This window comes from Dreissena polymorpha, chromosome 1 (assembly GCF_020536995.1).
Source record: "Dreissena polymorpha isolate Duluth1 chromosome 1, UMN_Dpol_1.0, whole genome shotgun sequence".
Taxonomy (NCBI): Eukaryota; Metazoa; Mollusca; class Bivalvia; order Myida; family Dreissenidae; genus Dreissena; species Dreissena polymorpha.
The window spans coordinates 59,475,526-59,488,847 of NC_068355.1; the positions used below are offsets into that span (position 1 = coordinate 59,475,526).

The following is a 13,322-nucleotide window of genomic DNA, read 5'->3' on the forward strand; positions in this document are numbered from 1 at the left end:
CCCAAAAAGTATACTGTTTTCCCAAAATGTGGCAAAAAATTACCAATTTCCCAAAAAAAAATTTTTAGAAAGAAGTCTTATGTGTATTTTATCTCAATTTTAATTCAATTACATCTAAGAGAGTATTATATGATTTTTTTCTTTTAATTTGAATGATAATAAAGAGTTAAATCAAATTTAGTATTTTCCTAATCAGTGGACTTTTCGTGTGGAAATAAAGGCTAATGAATTTATTTTCCCAATTTCATGAAAATGCCGATAAAATTCCCAATTCCAAAGCCATGGGCTATCTTCCCAAAAAGTGGGAAAAAAAACCTGTACATAAATTATCTGTATGTTGAGCTCTGAATTTTTGTATTGCTGTTCTGCAACTTAATACATTTACCGTATACATGCGCTTATAAGACGCATTTTTGAGACTTAAATTAATAAGTTACAGTTGGGGTCGCGTCTTATAAGCGAGATACTGGTGAAAATAAACAAAAAAAACACAAAATATCGAGTTTACTGGGCTTATGCTAGCCAAGTTGGACACTTGTCAGTTGTTTTGAATCATCGCGGCAGCCATTTGCATTTTCTCTAAAGTCTGTATTGGCCCGTACCGTGTATCGGAACGCTATGTTCAGTTACCGATTTATTTGTAATAAAATGTATTGTTACTGATTTTGTTGTCTATTCTTTTTAATTTGAAATTTGTTATTTTTGGGGCGTAAGACGTTATATTGTCCGTGATTATTCTTGAAAAGTTTTTATCACCCGATTGTCTGCGCGCGACGTCGTTAAATGCCATGCCATTATAGTATACGTGTGTAAGCGGCAACACGATGCCAACATGCTTAAAACAACAGCAAAATCAATTCTCAGTAAACACGCTGCCGATTACAAATGCTATTTGACAAGTTTGTATCACCTGATCGTCTTTGTTCCACGTCGTTAATTTTCAATTCAGACATAATTGGCAATTAGGGTATCCTCTGAAATAAGTTACCAGTTTGCAACTGTCAATTGTTAAATAAACACGTTTATTCAGACGAATCACTAATACCGATGACACATTATTTATTAGGGGCCAACAACGACGGGAGCAAAGAGCGACCGCATGCAATTATCCGCATATGGCTTTCTTCTTGACACGTGATTTCGATCTGCGCTTCGGAGTCTATCACTCTATCACGCGATTGGCTAATTTTATGAAAGTAGGCGTTACCTATTGTTGATAGACAAAGGGCGTAAAATTTGCATAATCTAGTGTTGATAGACAAAGGGCGTAAAATTTGCATAATCTAGGTAATAAAAGTAAACGCTTACAAAATATCTGCCTATTAGATTTCAATACCTGTCAAACAATACAATTAAGATGACTGACACGATCAATTTTGCTTGTGCATTGATAATACGAACGTAATATGTTTTATGTTTGCAATTGTTTGCAATTGTTAGGGCAAATGATTGATACATACGCAGTTGTTAGAAATTTTGTCAATTTGATAATTATTTTTATTGCATGAATAATACTTGAAAATAAATTAAAACCCAATATATATTTTAATATATCATAAAATAAACAAAAATTATTTACTTTGTTGTTTGATTGTTTTATTTTTCAGACTTGCGTGAATTACTAATTGTATGCAGCGCGAGTTTGAAACATTCTCAATGTTTTACTAATTGATGATTTTCTTTAACATTCTGCCATTTTTCGGCCATTTTCCGGCCGATGAATACGGCAAAATTTGACCGCGTCTTACACGCGGGTCAGTCTCAAATCCACCCATTATAAAGTCCGAAGTCGGGGTGCGTCTTATAAGCGAGGGCGTCTTATAAGCGCATGTATACGGTATATCACAAAAAGCCTATTAGCCATGACCAAATTAAACCAAAAATGTTGCAAAAAACTGATGAGATGAAAAACTTGATTGTAGCCTTCAGCCAATGATATCACCAGATTGGTAATTTGATTTTAAATTTAGAAGAGAAAAGAATCATCACAAAATGTTACCTTCAGTTGTGACTAGTCACGGTAAGGTTATCTGTCTTGTTATTGTAATAGAATAATTTGTAAATTCAGCTGTCAATTGTGGAATAAAATTAATAGCTGCTATGGTTGAAATAAATTCAATATTTATAATTGATATCCATTATTCTTTTGAGAGCAATATCAGATTAATCCTTTAGTTGGGTTGTTTTATTTAAGCCCTTCCCCGGAGACCTGTGTCCTCATATCTAAATTTAGTGCTCAGTTATATCGTAGCCATATCTGTAGATTTGTGATACCCTTAAGTTACCCTCATAGCTCTATAAAGGTTATGAGCAATATTTATTTTGAACCAATGACTGAACATGAATACACGCACTGGTCCACTTCATCACGTTTTATGTCTGTATCAAATTGAGGGAAAGAACACAGACTGATACATCATGTGATGTTGATGTGTGGATGATATATATAGCCTGCGGCTTGCTCTACTCAGTATTTGTAAATGTCTACCTTCTTCACAGGTGAAGGCCACTGACTGCTTGTAAACATGCTCATATATTGTGTTCTGTAAAGTTCATGGGATCAAAAAGGCAGGACTCTGCTCCAATTGAAATCCCTGAAATGCGTTCTAAATATAGTACTTTTAATCATGTCACATTGCTTTTCAGAAATCAGAATGTAATTTTTCCCTATGGAGCAAGGATATATTATATTGAATTTATGAGTTTGCTTGAAGGTGGCCCCCATTATGATCTGACAGCTTACAACATCTCCAATGTACATGTTAGTGTTTGCGAAATCTTAAAAAATCTGTCATTCATTCAGACTTGAAATATTTGTCAGTCCAGTGTTTTTTTTCACTATTTTCAGAATGGGGCCGGGTCCCTTTGGATTGGGATTTTTTTTGGTGTTTTGACTAAAATAAGGAAATAAGTGTTGTAGTTGCTTTGCTAAAAAAATGCTTCAAAAATGAGAATACAAGTGTTTTCAGTATTATATTTACCAAGGTTGAACTTTTATGAATGGGAGATGAACAAAATATTGAGATCTAAAAATTTATTATAATTTTTTTATTTTGGAAACCTTCCATTGGGAATTTTTAGCTCCCATTTGGGGAAAAATATATACTTTTTTCCATTGTGAATGGGGCCGGTTACTGGATCCGATTTTGAATGAAAAACCCGCACTGCAATGAAAGTCTTAATCAGTTTCTGTTAGTCCGACTAAACTATAACAGAAAAACACATAGAAAGAGCTTTATACCCTTAATAAAGCTTAAATTAATTGCATGCGTTTGACTTCTAGATACCCTGGGCTGGATATGGCAAATTATGAAAAAAATGTCATTGACTGGTCCAGTTTTCAAACTGCTTCTAGCCTTACCCTGTACGTTTTGGGATCCTTGATCTTTCCCTAAGGTGTTTAATGTGTAAGGGATGAAGCAAGAACTACCCTACGGGCGACTAGAGTGATAATTTCGCTCTAACGCCCGTGATATCGCCCTACGAGCCCAAAAAAGCGAACATCAAGTCGCCCGATTATTTTTGGCTAAGGCGTGCTACCGCCCGCAGGCGATTAGCAAGTTTATTGTTTGTTGTGTATCTAATGGTTACACAATTTATCCCCCGCACTGATAGTTAATTGACCGTGACAAAGCAATCCCTTAATATTGGTGCTATAACAACACACTCGTGCCTCTTCGCGCGTGCCGTAAGTTGTCTGATAACGTGATAATTTATTGACCATCAGATAATAGTAGGTTTTTTTTGGCAGATGGCACGGTTAAAGAAAGTCGGCGGCACGGTTAAAGAAAGTCGGCAAAAATAATTAAAGAAAAACAAAATTGATCAAAGGTCTATTTTTTGTTAGTTTGTTAATCCACCGATAACTCCGAGTATTAAACACCCATCTTATATAAACTGGAATCACAGTTCATTTTTATGCTAACAAGTCATAATACTACACATAAACATTGAGAAAACACAGTTCCTTGATTACACATGTAGATATAAATTATCCGAGTAGAATTAAACTGCTGCGTCATGACCATTGACATTGCAAATGGCGTACGTATTGTAGCATTCAACCCGGGTTCAATTCAAAGCTGGCGATTCAAATTACAAGTAATGGTGATTCAATTATGGAGAAAGCATTAAACGGATTTAACAAATATTTGATAAGGTTTGTTAAACCAGATAACAACAAGGAACATTTGGATTATTAAAGTTAAACAGGTAAAGCATTCTTAAGTGTACATATTTCGTATAGTATTCGGATAAACAGTAGTTATTCTAGTTGTTCTATGCATTAAGATGTGTTTTGTTACAAAAGCAGTCATAAGGATGATGATAATATAATGACGATAAATATGTGATGAAAAGGTGCTACAGTACATATTTTAAATTACTTAAATGTGTTAAATGACATAAATGTGTTATGATAAAAAAAGATTTTGATGAGAATTTAATGGGTTTTTTTACAAATAAACATAGTATAATGATCGAAGTAATAAAAGTTGTGAATTAACATGTTTTGTTTTTGATATTGTCAGGGAATAATCTACATGTGCGTCCCGCATCTATGACGCACCAATATCGAAATAGACGCATCGTTTTGAAATATGTGTGTCCACTTGCTGAACTGTATCCGTTAACGCATACGCAAATCACAATAAGTACGAACCATCTTGTGTACGAGTAAAAGTGTAGCAATTAACGCTGAGTTTAACCGAATGAGGCTTGAAGACTCCAGCAAGCCGGCTGTAGTCGAGCCGCTGATGTATAATACGAACCAATTAGAATCGACCTTTAAAATAGAATGTGTTATGATATTTTCTCGAGTCCCCGGATGAAAACCTGCTTTAACTTTGTCAGTTTGTGTAACTTACAGTAGTCATAAATAATCAGGGGTCTAGCTAGGCTCAAAATTTTGGGAGAAGTCTCTTCTCCCTAAAGCCAAAATAGGGAGAATTGGTAACATTTTTGGGAGAAATGGTACATTTGCGTCATAAATCTTAGTTTTACGTATATTTTGCAGCAACTTAATGGATAAGTGGTTTCTGTTCAGCTTTCAATCAACTCTTCACTTATTTTATACAAGTAGACATGTTAAGTGTATAAAACCGACATTTTCCTTATTTCTCATTGATTGTTGATTATGATTGTACTTTTAATTATTTTTTTTCCTGAACAGGTGTATCAAATAAACTTCAATAGTAACAAGCCAGTAATGTTCAGAATCTTTTAACTTCCTTGTTAATTTTAAGCAATTCAACATACAATCACATTCATATTTTGTTACAAATATTTGTTTAAAATTTAAATTCATTTAAAATCTCATTTTACAGCAGAGATTCCAAATCTGACCTGTAAATGAGCCCCATATCTATTGCCAGTGCTAGGTAACATCTTCCCATTTGATCATTCCTTAGTACTGTTTTAACCCTTACAGTGCGGGAACCGGATTTAGAAGGCCTTTGCAAACAGTTTGAATCCAGATGAGACGCCACAGAACGTGGCGTCTCATTAGGATCCAAACTGTTTGCTATTCTGATAGTGTTCTTTGAAAAAAATCGAAGAAAATGCTAATTTTAGAAATTCAGCAGAAGACATTTTAGCAGACGACAAATTTCCCAGCATGCAAAGGGTTAATGGGCCATTTAACATTGCTGAATCATAGTTATTGGTAGCCAGCAGAAGGCAATTAATTAAGGCATCATCTATTAACAATTTCAAGAAGTGTAATAGCTCCAGACTGTTCTGCATGACCTGTAAATGGGGCAACTTATGGCTGAGAATCCTCCTGTGTCCAATTCTCCACATCAAATTGATTTTAATCGGTCAATGTCTGGCACAAAGTAAATCATTAAAAGGAGGAGAAATCACTTCGCCTTCATGAAATTAATGTGCGAAGTGAAGATTAATTGGGCGAAGAAATCGCCCACTTCGCCCACTCGCGAGACCCCTGAAATAATACAGAAAAATGCCTCCGAAAAAAGGTGTTGAAGCTTAATCCAAAACAAACAAATCTAAACTTTAATAATGGTAGGTCAACGGCTCGCAATTCGGACGTAAACAATAATATTATCAAGCTCGCAATTCGGATGTTAAGAATAATATTATCATCTTTGAATCAAGTTGAAATGTTATAACAGGTTACATTCATGTAACAGATAATGTTAAAGCCTATGTGAAGGCAAACAAGATAGTGATAACTCTGAATTTGTTTTTTTTTTTGGTTTCAACAAGTTTTTGAGATTATTTAAGTTTAATGCAAGTATGTAGTTATTGAGCTAGTGTGATTGAGACATATTGTCTTCACTACTTGATATCTTTCAAAATTTGGGACCCTTCTTTTTCAAGGTGGACTCATTAATTTTGGCCTGGGACTCATTGGTCTAAAATCTGCGAGCTCAGGGACCCATAGATAGTAAATTCTAGATTATTCCCTGTATTGTTGGCACAAACTTCTCCCTGATTTTCCAAATGTCTTCCTGTTTCAGAAAAAAGGAGATGTCACTTCTCCCTATTTTTAAGGCCTAGGGTAGTCCCTGATGAAGTAATTATTCTGCAATGCTGCATAAAATACAGTGTGAAACAATTTCTTGTTATCTTCATCTACACTTACATCATCATCATCATCGATTTCCACATGAGATGATGTAGCAGAAAGTGTTTTACAGCTCCCAGCGCTTTTTAGCTCACCTGATTGCTCAGGTGAGCTTTTGTGACCGGTCGTTGTCCGTCGTATGTCCGTCCTTCCATCCGTAAACATTTGCTCGTAAACACTCTAGAGGCCACATTTTCTTGTCTCATCTTCATGAAACTTGGTCAGAAGCGTTGTCCCAATGAAATCTCGGCCAAGTTCGAAACTGGGTTGTGCCTGGTAGAGCTGCAACGATTCGATCCGATTCATCGAAAATCGATTCGAAATGCTTCGATTCGATTACGATACCAAACCTACCAAATTTGATTCGATTCTTTAACATATATACATATATATACATAGATACGTAAAGCGCGCTGTATTCTGACTATTGATACAGGAAGGTGTAGGTTTTATCTTTACCTGTAATTAAGACGCGCGTGATTAGTTGCTTATTACTTTAGTCATCCAATCAATAAGCCCGTTACGGTCTACTTTTGGAAAAAGCGTCAAAATGGCTGAACAAGTTGTTGCCGACAAATCGAAGTTATCAGATGCGCCTAAGAAGCTAAAATCAAAAGTGTGGCAGTATTTTGGGTTTCGGGATGGTAGCCCTACCAATAAAGCAAAGTGTAAACTGTGCTTCACATATGTGGCGTACGCTAAGTCCGGCTCAACCACTAATCTAATTTAATGCAATATGTCAAACGCAAACATATCGTTCATTTAGCAAGACAAAGAGGTCGCACAAGTGCAACTACTCAAGTCGCCAGCCAGAAAAGTAGTTCTATTTCTGTTGGAGTTTTGTTAAGTTTATCAGAGAATGTGATTTGTCCTACAGGTAACAGGTGATGCTGTCATGGCACAGTGGTAGACATGCTTATAGCGGTTTTGGGTAAAGGTGTAATAGTGATAGTACTACCATTCAACTGATTCCAGATACGTTCTTATGATTATTTATTTATTTTTTATATTATTGTGTAATCAACACAATCTTCTAGTCAGAAATTTTTATATTAAAATTGAGTCCTAATTTGATATTCTATTTTATGTGTTTTATTGAAATCACATTTGAACAGAAATGTTAATTTTGAGGCATAAGAGTGAATATATGATAAAACTAGGTTTGAAGATGAATCGAATCGAAAAAATCGGTATCGGAGTGTCTGAAATCGAAATCGAATCAAACTGTTGGTGAATCGTTGCAGCTCTAGTGCCTGGTCAAAAACTAGGTCACTAGGTCAAAAAAAAGAAAAACCTTGTTAACTCTGTAGAAGTCACATTTCATGTCCAAACTTCATGTTACTTTGTCAAAATGTTTGTCTTAATGATATCTTGGTTGAGTTAAAAAGTGGTTCCGATCTGTTGAAAAACATGGCTGCGAGTGGGCGGGGCAGTTTTCCTTATTTTGCTATAGAGAAACCTTGTAAACACTCTAGAAGTCACAATTTTTGCCCAATCATCATGAAAGTTGGTTTAAACATTGGTTCAATTGATGTTTCGAACGAGTTCGAAACTGGTCGAGATCGGTGAAAAAACATGGCCGCCATTGGGCGGGGCATTTTTCTCTGTATGTACAGTACAGCCAACGCGGCACAAACATAATCCGCGGCTACGCCACGGCCAGATTATTTGTACGTGGCGGTCGAATCGTGCGTTCACGCGGCGTATCGGCGTGGCACTCGGCATCGATCCGCGCAACGACGCCAAGTCTGTATTAACCTCGCGTACTTTCGCGGAGTTAATCCGCCGCATACGTACGCAACGGATCGAGTGAAAAGATATCCACCTACATGTTCATGCATGTATGTATAGCATAGAATTAATTACGCGCAACTGTTAATGTTTCTTTCGATTATCATTATTAAATTTGTAATCGGAAACACACTTCTGAATTTTAATGCTAACACGACCTTTGGCAAATTCTAGCGTCAAATAAACAGTGCTAAAATATCCTTTGTTTCATAAAAAGCGCGCCAAAATTATGCAGACATGTAGAACGTCGTTTGGAAAGTTTGGGTGTATTTTGTGTTGTATAGATACATGAACATCACGTCAGGCGTAAATCGCGTGTTCAGTGGGGAAAAAACGCCCCGATTAGACGTTATTTCATTATCTCTATAAATCAGGGCTTTTTTTCCTGACTTTGTAAAGCGGCGGCCCTGGCACCCTCACTTTGTGAAAAAATGAGTCGTGAACTTTTAAAAATTGTGAAAAAATGAGTCGTGAACTTTTCAAAATTGTGAAAAATTGAGTCGCTAACTATTCAAAATTGTGAAAAATTGAGTCACGAACTTCTTAAAATTGTGAAAAACCGAGCCGTGAAATTGTTGAAATTGTGAAAAACGGCCAATTTTGTAAAAATTCACGGCCCTGTTAGGTTTGTGAATTGTCCCTATCAAAATTGTGAAATGTCCTTCCAGGGCCACTCGCAAAGAAGGAAAAAAAGCCCTGCTATAAATAGTAACAAATGCCAAAATGTATTTGAAACTTAAGGAAATATCGAGAATGTTTGTGTATCGTAAATATTTACCAGCATTTGCTTTAATGAGTAGCGATATTAACTGTATAATATGAACAAAATAAAACGTGTTTGTATACGCATATTCAAACAATAGTTATAATAAGCTGATAATTAACAAAACAACAAATACGTCGTCACCGTCTTGATTATTGATGTGGCTTCAAACAGCTAATTTTCTCAGCTTACATATAATAGCGGAATCAACATGCAATTAATTTATAAATCCACCATATGCTGGAGCCTTGACCACTTGTATGTGCGAAAACTTAATTACGTGACCTTATTTATGTGTGAAATACATACACTACGGGCGGGAAACAACCTTAATTGGCCAGACACATTAACTATGCTTACATGTATATGCTAATACAATCCGGGCACAATAAATTTATTATGACTTAAACTTATATGATAATTGTTCTTTCAAAATTTGTAAACTACATGTAACTTATAATTTTAAAAGATTTTTATGCCCCCCTTCGAAGAAGAGGGGGTATATTGCTTTGCACATGTCGGTCAGTCTGTCAGTCGGTCGGTCTGTCGGTCGGTCCGTCCACCAGGTGGTTTCCGGATGATAACTCATGAACGCTTAGAACTAGGATCATGAAACTTCATATGTACATTGATCATGACTCGCAGATGACCCCTATTGATTTTGAGGTCACTAGGTCAAAGGTCAAGGTCACTGTGACCCAAAAAGTAAATGGTTTCCGGATGATAATTCAAGAACGCTTATGCCTAGGATCATGAAACTTGATGGGTAGATTGATCATGACTCGCAGATGACCCCTATTGATTGTCAGGTCAATAGGTCAAAGGTCAAGGTCATGGTGACCCGAAATAGAGAAATGGTTTCCGGATGATAACTCAAGAACGCTTATGCCTAGGATCATGAAACTTGATAGGTAGAATGACCATGACTCGCAGATGACCCCTATTGATTTTCAGGTCGCTAGGTCAAAAGTCAAGGTCACGGTGACCCGAAATAGTAAAATGGTTTCCGGATGATAACTCAAGAACGCTTAGGCCTAGGATCATGAAACTTGATATGTAGATTGATCATGACTCGCAGATGACCCCTATTGATTTTCAGGTCACAAGATCAAAGGACAAGGTCACGGTGTCCCGAAATAGTAAAATGGTTTCTGGATGATAACTCAAGAATGCTTTTGCCTTGGATCATGAAACTTGATAGGTAGATTGATCATGACTCGCAGATGACCCCTATTGATTTTGAGGTCACTCGGTCAAAGGTCAAGGTCACGGTGACCCGAAATAGTAAAATGGTTTCCTGATGATAACTCAAGAACGCTTATGCCTAGGATCATGAAACTTGTTAGATACATTGATCATGACTGGCAGATGACCCCTATTGATTTTCAGGTCACTAGGTCAAAGGTCAAGGTCACAGTGACCCGAAATAGTAAAATGGTTTCCCGATGATAACTCAAGAAAGCTTATGGCTAGGATCATGAAACTTCATAGGTACATTGATCATGATTGCAGATTACCCCTATTGATTTTCAGGGCACTAGGTCAAAGGTCAAGGTCACAGTGACAAAAAACATTTTTTATTTCATGATGCGCATCGACTCGGCATCATGTCGCGGATCGCGGCATGCCTCGGCGGACAGATGCGAAGCTTCGCGGCGAAATGCGACTTACCGCTGCATGCTGACGCGGCTTTAACGACTGACGTGGCATCGACTCTTTTCGCCTTGCCACCGCGGATAGCGAAATACGTTTGTTTCGCTTTGGCTGTACTGTATATAGTGGCAGTTTTCCCTATTTGGCTATAGAGAAACCTTGTAAACACTCTAGAAGTCACAATTTTTGCCCAATCATCATGAAAGTTGGTCAAAACATTGGTTTTATTGATATCTCGGACGAGTTTCAAAATGGTTTGGATTGGTGAAAAAACATGGCTGCCAGTGGGCGGGGCATTTTTCTCTATATGTATATAGTGAAAACATGTGAACACAGTAGAAGTCACATTTTTGGCCCAATTTTCATGAAACTTGCTCAGAACATTTGTTTCCTTGATACGAGAGTTGAGTTCAAAAATGGTTCCGGTCAGTTGAATAACAAGGCTGCTGGGAGGGGGGCAGTTTTCTCATATCCCTCCCCCCCCCTTTCGAAGAAGAGGGGGTATATTGTTTTGCTCATGTCGGTCCGTCCGTCCACCAGATGGTTTCCGGATGATAACTCAAGAGCGCTTATGCCAAGGATGACTCGCAGATGACCCCTATTGATTTTCAGGTCACTTGGTTAAAGGTCAAGGTCACGATAACCCGAAATAGTAAAATGGTTTCCGGATGATAACTCTAGAACGCTTATGCCTAGGATCATGAAACTTCATAGGTACATTGAAAATTAAAAAAGTAAAATATGTAATGATTTGTTTTTGTAATTACTTATTCAAGCATTGGAATATCAGTAGATTTCAATACATGAATAGATTCCTCATACCAAAATACTGAAGGATACCAAATTTTATGAAATTACCATGTAAAATAAAAAAGTTATTGAAATATTTGTGGGAAAAATATTTTTATGGTGCCGCAATTTCGCGATTAACTTTTACCATTTATAGAGCGAAAAATTTCCAAGAAAACGTACAACTGTTCCAAAGTAAAATGATCATAACTTTTTTTTTTTTTAAGATATTTGAAAAAAAACAAAAAGTACTGAGTAAGTTTATTCTTCCTCTATACAAATAACATATTTTCAACAACTTCCTTCATATTTGAAAAATCTTCTGGGGTTGCTATGCCTAGGATCATGAAACTTCATAGATACATTGATCATGACTCGCAGATGATCCCTATTGATTTTCAGGTCACTAGGTCAAAGGTCAAGGTCACAGTGACCCAATGCTGTAAAATGGTTTCCGGATGATAACTAAAGAATGCTTATGCCTAGGATCATGAAACTTCATAGATACATTGATCATGACTCGCAGATAACCCCTATTGATTTTCAGGTCACTAGGTCAAAGATCAAGATGACCCGAAATAGTAAAATGGTTTCCGGATGATAACTCAAGAACGCTTAGGCCTAGGATCATGAAACTTCATAGGTACATTGATCATGACTCGCAGATGACCCTTATTGATTTTCAGGTCAATGGTCAAGGTCACGGTGACCCGAAATAGTAAAATGGTTTCCAGATGATAACTCAAGGACGCTTATGCTTAGGATCATGAAACTTCATAGGTACATTTGATCATGACTCGAAGATGACCCTTATTGATTTTCAGGTCACTAGGTCAAAGGTCAAGGTCACGGTGACCTGAAATTGTAAAATGTTTCTGGATGATAACTCAAGAACGCTTATGCCTAGGATAATGAAACTTCATAGGTACAATGATCATGACTCGCAGATGACCCCTATTGATTTTCAGGTCACTAGGTAAAAGGTCAAAGTAACAGTGACCTGAAATAGTAAAATGGTTTCTGGATAATAACTCAAGAACGCTTATGCCTAGGATCATGAAACTGAAACTTCATAGGTACAATGATCATGACTTGCAGATGACCCCCTACTGATTTTCAGGTCACTAGGTCAAAGGTCACGTTGACCTGAAATAGTAAAATGGTTTCTGGATGATAACTCAAGAACGCTTATGCATAGGTTCGTGAAACTTCATAGGTATATTGATCATAACTCGCAGATGACCCCTATTGATTATCAGGTCACTAGGTCAAAGGTCAAGGTCACAGTGCCAAAAAATGTATTCACACAATGGCTGTCAAAGTCACGGTGACTCAACTTAGAAAAATGGTTTCCGGATGATAACTCAAGAATGCTTACGCCTAGGATCATGAAACTTCATAGGTACATTGATCATGACTCGCAGATGAAATAATGATGAAACTTGACTGGGATGTTTGTCTGGATAATATCTAGGTCAAGTTTGACATTTAGTAAAGATTGAATAAACCGGCTCCTCTCAGGTGAGCGAACTAGGGCCATCTTGGCCCTCTTGTTTTCCTTCTTTGGGACCCGCCGAAAAATGGCCTTTTCCCCTCAGATTTTTTTATCCCCTCAGCAGGTAAATTTTCCCCTAGACTTCATTTTTTCCCCTAAATTTTTTTTTTTTTTTTTTTTAAACTTTAAATACATAAGTTAACCCGATCCAGTGTAGAAAATATAACATATTGCATAATTAAATT

General features: G+C 36.8%; 2 protein-coding genes across 3 annotated transcripts in view; both read left to right on the forward strand.

Annotated features, from left to right (window-relative positions):
- LOC127882362 (uncharacterized) overlaps positions 1 to 13,322 on the forward strand; it is a 175,660-nt gene that overhangs the window by 55,811 nt on the left and 106,527 nt on the right. The gene's annotated exons all lie outside the window — the stretch shown is intronic.
- The window catches only part of LOC127882325 (homeodomain-interacting protein kinase 2-like), a 125,613-nt gene that overhangs the window by 27,474 nt on the left and 84,817 nt on the right, over positions 1 to 13,322 (forward strand). The window lies entirely within an intron of this gene.